Source organism: Neolamprologus brichardi, chromosome 16 (assembly GCF_056152115.1).
Source record: "Neolamprologus brichardi isolate AB-2024 chromosome 16, ASM5615211v1, whole genome shotgun sequence".
Lineage (NCBI taxonomy): Eukaryota > Metazoa > Chordata > Actinopteri > Cichliformes > Cichlidae > Neolamprologus > Neolamprologus brichardi.
In genome coordinates this window covers 22999808-23009191 of record NC_142119.1, presented here as the reverse complement: position 1 = coordinate 23009191, position 9384 = coordinate 22999808, and positions in this window count along the sequence as shown.

The following is a 9384-nucleotide window of genomic DNA, read 5'->3' as shown; positions in this document are numbered from 1 at the left end:
GGATTTACAATGACTACCATCCTCTGGGTTGCAGGAGAGCTGGGAAATAACCCTGAAGTGATAGGTTACGAGGCAGGGTACACCCTGGACAGCTCACCAGTCTATCACATAGAAACAAACAACCATTCACGGATAATTTAGAATCATCAATTAACCTAGCTCTAATAGCTGCATGACTTTTAACTGTGGGAGGAAACCAGAATACCCAGAGAGAAACCACTGCAAACTAGCCAGAATGTGGATTTGAACCCAGGACCTTCTTACTGTGAAGCAACAGCACTAACCACCATGCCAACAATCTAGGAAACACAGGAAAGCTATGATTTCCTGTGTTTGATGCTGAATTTTTTTGTTTTTATCCTTGACAGGTTAATCCACAATAAATAGCAATAGCATGCATGTGGTGTGTGTGTAGTTCTCTGCCTCTTATAACTCCACTGATTTTCCTGCAGTTTGAAATCTTGTGCGATCTTGTGAATTTCATGAGTTCAGCAACTAACCACTCTTACTAGATTGTATCCTGTCATCTCAACAAGAACAAATTAAGTTTTTGAATTCCATGCAAATCCTACATGATTTAATTACGTTCATAGAAACATGAAATTATTGTGTTCAAATTACAAGGTAGACTTTTTTAATGTAACAACCACCCAATTTACTTTTTTTGGTATACCAAAAAAGAGTGCGAGACTGAAACCCATGCAGTGTCGCGGGATTTAACATTGCTATATTATTGACTTACTTCACTTGAACATGATATGAACAATTTAATCTAGCCTCTCTGCATATCATGTAGTTTCTACACTATATAGTTACACCTAACTTTAAAGCATGAGGCAATTGTGTTAAATACACGCAAGATGCTTACGTAAATCCAAGAGCTGGCCAATCCCTTTTTTTCAGTGTATGAGTCAGCATGGCAAGAGCTGAGAGATTATATGCTTTATTTGGTTTGAACAAACAAGAACTTTACAGCAGACCACTAGATGGCATTAAATTACTCACTTTGCCAAATGAGTAAAGGCATGGTATGCAGCTCTATTTGTTAATATGGAGATTTTACTGTTTTTGGACAGACTAGCCATCTTTGCATTTAGTATCTGCAACTTATTAGCAACCTTTTAGCCACATGTGCGCATTGTATAGAATATTTATGCTGAGATGTCACATAGCCTCAGGTTAGCTGAGGGCAATTTGATTAAACACAACTGAAAATATTAATATGCAGTTAAATTAAATCTGTTCTCTTTTCAAGACAGAAATTTATCAATATAGCCGCTCCTTAGGGTCCTAAATATGCAAGAGTGTATTCTGACTTAATGGCGGTATTCAGATGCTATAAAACACAATACATCACAACAGCAAATGAATATGCATTTAGAGGGCTAATAGATTCTGTTCAATCTAATTCTTAAGAAGCAGGGGTTCAGCGAATTTTTGGCATTTATATTTTGCACAGTTTTGCATTTTGTTAGAAAAAATGCAAATGTGTCTCTTTTTTTGTCAGGAATTACTTTATGATATAACCATTATGGAATCAAATACACTGTAGAACATGGCATTGCTGCAAATTCCTGCATGATAAACTCTGCACATTTTTATCTAAGACCATACAAAAACATAAACATTGCATAATAAGTCTAATTCAGCTTACTGCAGTAACTCTTTTCTGTCACTTGTCTGTGCTGGTGGACTGTGAAGCACATGTTTAATTCAAGCACCTAATGGCATCACTGTGTTATGAACCTTTATTAATCCACATTAAAGTGACAGCCTGTCCCAAAGGGACAAACCAAAAACAGAGTGTCACCTTTTGAAATGGTGCGTTTGCTCTTTCTGTTTATGGTAACTATTGTTTAGCTGTCAGTATGCATAAACGTGGAGACAGCTTTCTAATAGTGTCGAGGATTTTTTTTTTTTTAAGCCTGTGACGCAGAGGGGAGAAACTATATGATTATGTTACAGTTGTGCAGATCCAGTTTCCTTTGTTTAAGGTTAAAACACAAAAAATGGAGGTTTCACTCTAAAGCTGCAGCATGCAAAAGTTTCATCCAGTCATCGTGGACGCCCCAACATTTTTGTGCTGTGCTCTTCAAGATTCAAACGTGTACATGGCTCACGGGTATGCAGCCCCAGTGTTGACGCCTTTGGCACAGAAGTGAAGCAAAATTCGTTTGTCTTCTGAAACGCGAGAAGGGAAGACAAAACCCTGTTTTTAATCTCTTTAGAATAGTGCATCTATATCAGATTGGAGGCTTTTATTATTTCTCAGATTACCATCTCTTACATTTAATAGCACATCTTCTCTACAGCGAATGGAGAAAATGGGCGTAATGGTGAGAGGAAAATGCAATCAAGATGTCAGACACGCACCTGATTAACCACTTACAGAAGCAGTCTCTGCATTACAGCTACACCATGCCATCTCACTTTTCCACTCGGCCTGATCCTTCAAACATTACTGGCCACAAGGTATTGATTTTTCATTCTTCTCAATATCGTGTTGCTGTTAATAGAATTTACGCCAGACTATCAATGTTTCAAGGAGGCCTGCCCCTCCCTCCTCTTAGCATACTGTCAGGATCTTGTCACCCACAGACCGGGCACACTCACACTGTTCCAGTTGGGAGTTCATACCTGAGAGAGAAAACATGGAAATTGGCAAAACAGGCAGACATGAAATTTGTTTTGGTGGCAGTTTGGATAGATACCGGCAGCAGAAGAGGTGAGTCAAAAGCTGTTGCACTTTTTTTGTGACTAACAAAAGATGCATGAGTTTATGTGCAAATTATTTGGGGTTGAAATATGTCACCTACTTGATTGTGGTATAAGTTTCTTACAGAAAATTGTGTGTCAAATCAAATCAAACCACTCTGCTATAGACAGTAAATCTTGTCAGGTGTAACTTTGCCTGCAGTAATGTGTAACTTCTTTTGGACTGAGGCATGAAAACTAAACTAATAATTCTCTAATATGCATAGCATTCAAAGTACTATGCATATTGTTTATTTGGAACAGTGGTGACAAAATTGAAAAAGTTGAGTAGGGAGTTATATTTCAAACTAGTAACTAATGGCTTTTTTTTTTTTTTTTTTTTGATAAATTTCCATTCAGCCATGATCACATGCAAAAACCAATTATGCTGCATATTGTCTGGCTAATAATACCCTAATCCATGGCATTAGAAATGATGCGTGCGCTCACAAATTCTGGCCGAGAGGCTTGGAGCCCAGCCTGCAGCAACACTGAGCTCCTGATTCAAGTGACAGCGTCGGCTTGGTGACCTTAGCAGCTTTCCATGGGCACATTGATTTTTCTCCCACATTACAGATAATTGCTGGATGCTGTGAATCCTATCCTCCCCGGGCAGCAGGGAGGAGCTTCTGTAGTGTGTTGACACAAGAGTGGCTATCTGATTTGAGGAACGTGATATCCTGGGATCTTATTGAGTGCGATTGACTTCTGTGTACTTCCTGTCTATGGCATGAGTATATTTAACAACTTGTTTTTATAGCTGCTGGTGTTGTAAATGCTCTGTATTACTGACAAGGCACATTGGTTAAATTGTGTAATTAAAATAAATAAATAAATACAAGACTGTCTTTTAGACTTAATGAGAACAAGGGCTTTGTCCAACTGCCTTTAATAACATTTCAATTTGTTTAATGAATTATGATGAATTACCTGTAGCAAGGCAATATGGCAATGTAGATAATTATAACGAATCAGATTTGCAGGCAAATAGTGTAAATCACATTATTGCAAAAAAATGCACTTGACAGCTTTTTCAAATAGATTTGCAACATAAAGGTTGAGCCAAGCAGTTGCTTTTATTATATCAATATGATTTTTGTTCTGCATGGAGCCACTCTCATCATTTTATGCAAATGAATGCATCTACTGTTTGTTCTGCTCCACAAAGTAATGAAAAAGTCACTTTTATTGTTATTATGTGAGGCAAAATCTGCTTTGATGGACTGGAAACCAACTTTTGGGTCTTTTGCTTGTAGATGTAACTGCACCTTTTGCTTAGTTTGAATTTTATTATTTGACTTTTTTTTTCTTACCTATTTTAGAGCATTGCGCTTAAGTCTGTTAGACTAAATAACTAGAAGGACACTAGCAGAGCAAATCTCCTGCCAAGGCCAATGTCAACGCAAAGATGCATTAGGCTTTTTTTTGCCCGTTAAAAACTAAATGTTGCAGTCATATAAGATGCCAGTGCAATTTGCAAAGGAGCATGGCATTTCACATTGTTCTAAGAAATCAGATGGGCTAGCCACCCACACTCAGGGAACAGCACAATAAATCAAATGAGTACAGAAAGCACACTGCCTATCATCAACATCTTAAATCATCCCTGTTATAACCCCAAGACAACATGCTAAATGTGATTCTTAGTCATGTACACTGTGCAGGGTCATTGCACTTTGCACATCCCCTGTCCCCACTCTAAGTGCTGCGGCCTGTTTGTCATGGAAAAACAGGCCACTGATGCATGGCGCTGTGGCCCAAGGGCGAGCAGTCGGCCACATGATTGGATGGATTCATGTGTGGTATTTATCTCCCAGAAAGGTCTGCTTTTGTCTACTTTAACTAGACACAGCACTCCATCCTGGCCATATGGCTGTGCCTAGATCCTTGATATACATAAACAGAAACTGTGTCCACAGTTGGCAATGTGCACACATAACTACAGCAATAATCTGGTGCAATATATATATATATATATATATATATATATATATATATATATATATATATATCTGTATATAAAGAAATATTTTTTTATGAAAAACAGGCCCAGACTTTCTGTTGCACTTTCTTGTTGTTATTTAGGAAGCTGAACTTTCACTTGTAGTAGACCACTGTGTGTACATGCCATGGGATGTGTTATGCAAGCAGCTCCATTTGCTTGCAGAGGCAAAGACACGTGCCTCGGTTCATAACTAATGGAAGACTGTGTATGCCATTCATGCATGAGAGAATCAACATGGTATAATCCCGCGTGAACTATCATGACAGCACAATGCTCATAAATGGCTTTATGAGAAAATGCCATAAAAGCCTAAAATGTTAACAAAAACACCACGCATACACAATTTAACAGGCTACATTATTTTACTTTTTTAAGGAAAGACTAGTATGAATAATGAAATAATGGATATATTAAATGAAAATAATACTGTACTGTGCTACTGTATAATATTGAGGTTAAGATCTAATTCATTGGTTTATATAGGATTTAGGTTAGGCTCTGTTAAGGGTGACAGTTGGCAGGCAGCTAGTGATAGAGTTTGGATTATGCTTGAAGCTTAATTTTTAAGCTCTCATGGATGATAAAACACATGCCATTTCCAAATGCCTCAAACAGGGATAAGATAAATATTTCAGATAATGTAATTTCGTAGTAAACTGAGACTATAGTGCAAGCAGTGATGTTTATAGCAGTCTGAACGGGAAAAACTGGAAAATCTTAACTTGGCATGACGAGTCAAGTAAGGATGAAATATGAAAACACCACAGGTGTGATCAGCCAAACGAAATATGTTTTTCATGAGAGCCTTGCTCAGCGAGGCAGCTTTAACCAGCACAGCACCCCATTGGATCCCAGCTGTTAAGCATTGATCTCTCTGTGTTTTCTGGTGCACCGGACCGGAATGTGATGTTATTTCATTACTGAGGCAGAAGCGACAAGCTCGGTCTCCGCCTCCAGGGCACTGGCCACTCACTTGGACAGGGGCACTGTATGTAATAATAACTGAATGGCTTAGTGAGGCGGAGTGCAGTTGACTATTAAAAATCCAAATCAAGCAGCGAGAAACTCTGGAGTCAGGAGGAAGGACGGGAGCACGCATCAGTGAAGAAGGCTTAAAAGGCCTGGACAGGAAAAACAGAAACAAGCACTGCTTTAAATTTGATTAGACTTGTCACCAGCAATGGACCCAGATGACAATGAACTCGGCATCTTCACTGTTATTCAGTGAGTACAGTGCTGTGGATTGGTGTGTTTTTTTACTATTTCATATGTCAGTGAGAACTAGTTGGTGTAATCATAAAGATAAACACTATTTGTATGCTCTAGAGGGCATTTCTTCAATTGCCTTTTAGCTTTTTCCTTGACTTAAGAATTGATTGTGCTTGTTGCTGTGTATTGATTTAAGGTCATGGGTTGGACAACTTACTTTTTACCATTACATTGCAATCATATATCTGTGGGTGTGAAAGACAAATAGTGTTTACAACTTATATAAAAATGTTTTATTTTACATCTTTGCATTTTGTAGTAGAATGGTGACAGTAGCTGGTTGTGGTTATCCAATCAAATGCCTGTGTATAACAGGTGCTACACAAAGTTATGTAACTGCAGTTTCCTCATAGATTAATAGGGCTTCTTTATAGCCAAACTTTAGTATGTTCGATGAATTCAGCCCACACAGTTGAGAGGTCATGTTATTATGAAAGCTTACTCACTGGCTTTGTTTACTGAAAAATTTAAACCTGCAATTAGACTTTTTTTTTTTACTTGAGGGCAGTCACTGAAAGCAAGCCATGAACGCACGGAATATTGTGACTTTGGCTAAAATGGCAATTAATAACTAACGTCATCCAGCACTTACAGAGCAACATTACCATTTTTTAAAGATAAATTTGAAGCCTAAAAGTCCAAATAATGAGCTTAAACTTACTGCAAAGCTCCATGAAGTTGCAGAAGGTTTAGGTGAGGATGTTCTGTAAGTTCAGTGTCATAAATTCCAAACACGTTCACATTATTCCAGTAAAAAGTAAAAATGATGATATTAGAGCCATAGTGGCTGAAAGCAGCCCTGTCACTGGTATCCGGACCCTAGGAACTACTAAGAGATACTGCAAATAAGAGATATTTAGACATAATGAGTCTACAGACAAGTGTTCAGTGTAATAATTTTCAATAAGGTGTGATGCATGCTTTTCTCCTGCTGTTTTTTTTTTTTTTTTTTGGTATTTAGTCACACTTCTTATCCTATGACAGCACCTGGTGCCTGTGAATTATTGCCTGGGACTTCAGTTGTTTCTGAAAGTGCTCCAGTGATAAATATCTTGTTGTATTATCCTCATTGAGCTGAAGTAAGCTCTGATTATTGCTGTAAAAAATAACATCTGAATGGAATCTGTAAAGCTTCCAGTGTCTTGAGAAACAGCAATGCAGAGTTGGGAATCATCGTCATAAATCTAAAACTATTGGCACGTCTTTTGATGACAACACCAGAAAACAAGCATGAAAAATGGTGAACATAAAAGGTCCTAGAGTCTATGACAATACAGTCAACTGTGACCTGCACTGGGGTCAGGTAGAACAAGGACAGAGATTTTTATTTATTTATTTATTTATTGGTCTATTCAAGTTGATACCAACACCATTTACAATCTCTATCTCTACTAAAGCCATTTCTGTGCTCTGATGGGCCCAAAAGCCTGATTGGAAGTTTTCCAAAATATAGTATGAGTAAAGAAAATAATTTAGCTGCTCAAAAACCTCTGAGCCTAAATGTTTAAGGCACATGTGTCAAACTCCAGGCCTCGAGGGCCGGTGTCCTGCAGGTTTTAGATGTGTCCTTGATCCAACACAGCTGATTTAAATGGCTAAATGACCTCCTCAACATGTCTTGAAGTTCTGCAGAGGCCTGGTAATGAGCTAATCATTTTATTCAGGTGTGTTGACCCAGGGTGAGATCTAAAACCTGCAGGACACCGGCCCTCGAGGCCTGGAGTTTGACACCCCTGGTTTAAGGGGACCGTTGAATTAAGCTTGTTTTTCTTTAGCTGTTTTACCATAGTGACCTCATGTGCAGTTGTTTTTAGGCTAATATAACATATCACTTCTCGTGTTAGTGATAGCAGGCCTGGAGGTGGCTATCTAGTCCCTGAAGTCTGCCACACACATTTCTAACCTGGTTCTTAATAAATGGATGCACCAAAACATGACCTACCCTTGAACCACAAAAACATGTTTTAATAACCTGCAGGTTAACCACTCACACAGATAACTATGGTGATGAGCTTACTGGCAGTATCCCCATTATGCAGCTTTATTCACTCCACACAAAATAGGCGACAGCCTTCAAGTATTACTTTGAACTTTATCAGCAGGTGTAGTGAAACTGGCAAACCAAATCCGTAATCTTTTTAAAGCGTAGCACAACTCAGCCAGGTAACACTTCACTTCTTATCCCAATTAGTCACACCACTGAATATTTATAGCAAAACGGCGTTCAGATCTTTAAACTCTCCCCTAAAAGCTGTTTAATTCACTGAATAAATCATCCGCAGCCAAGGCGTAATTAGTGTCGCACTAAGAGACTGCGAAAGTTGAGGTTCTGAGGTGGCTCACAGGCAAACACTCACAAACAAACCAAACTCTGCAGATGAGGGCGTTGTCTAAGGGCAGTTTGCTGTAGTGGCTGCTCAAACACATGTTGTGATCCAGAGGGCACTAATGCAAAGTTCAGAGGGTAGCGGAGGCTACACAGTCACATCACTGCACTGTACAAAATGAGAAAACATGAAAACATGATGTCACAGCAGGCGTTAACTTGTATCCTGAAAAAATGTATTCTGAATGTTTTTTTTTTTAAAGATATCCTGTGTTATCTAGAATCATTTGCAACATTTTGTGGTTTTACTTTCATTATTTTTAAGGCAGTCGTCCACAGGCAGTACTTATAAAATTAAAGCAGTGAAGGTTTTAAATGGCCAAGTGTGCCAGAAAGGCTGAAATCAGCTGTTTTAAAAGGGACTCAGCGAGGGGGAGAGCAAGGGATCAGTAGGGCAGCGGGGCTTTATCGGTCAAAGCTTCAGCCATAGTCGCCTTATATCACGCTTCTGTCTGACCCTAATATCCTCTGCCACTCGTGTTGGCCTCTGAGCCACAAACCCAAATGGACAAACATAACTGTCTAAAATATGCTGAGTCTCTCAATCTTTGTGCCACAGGACACTGCAGTTGAATTTGAAGCAAATTGTCAGACACGCTCTCTGTTCTGCTCTTCAGTGCATCTTTACCATCTCATCCAAAAAAAAAAAGGACTGGCTGTATTTTTTCAGACATGTATCATCAGCCAAATGTTGTTCAGATTGCTCAAGATGCTTCAGTCCAACAATTTAGAATCAGATTGTAACAGTAACATTTTTGAAATGATAGCTAGATAGATCAAAAAATCATAGGCAAAGCACTTTTTTTTGGTTTTCATTATTCTTTTCTTTGTTTTCTTTTAGTTGGAGTTCAGATGGATGGTTTATGACAAACTCTTAGGTAGATATTCAGATCAACAGCAGTTCACCTGGGCTCACTCTCACTCACCGGGAGGCTCACCCATTTTTACCCATTAAGTTGTATCTTTTCTG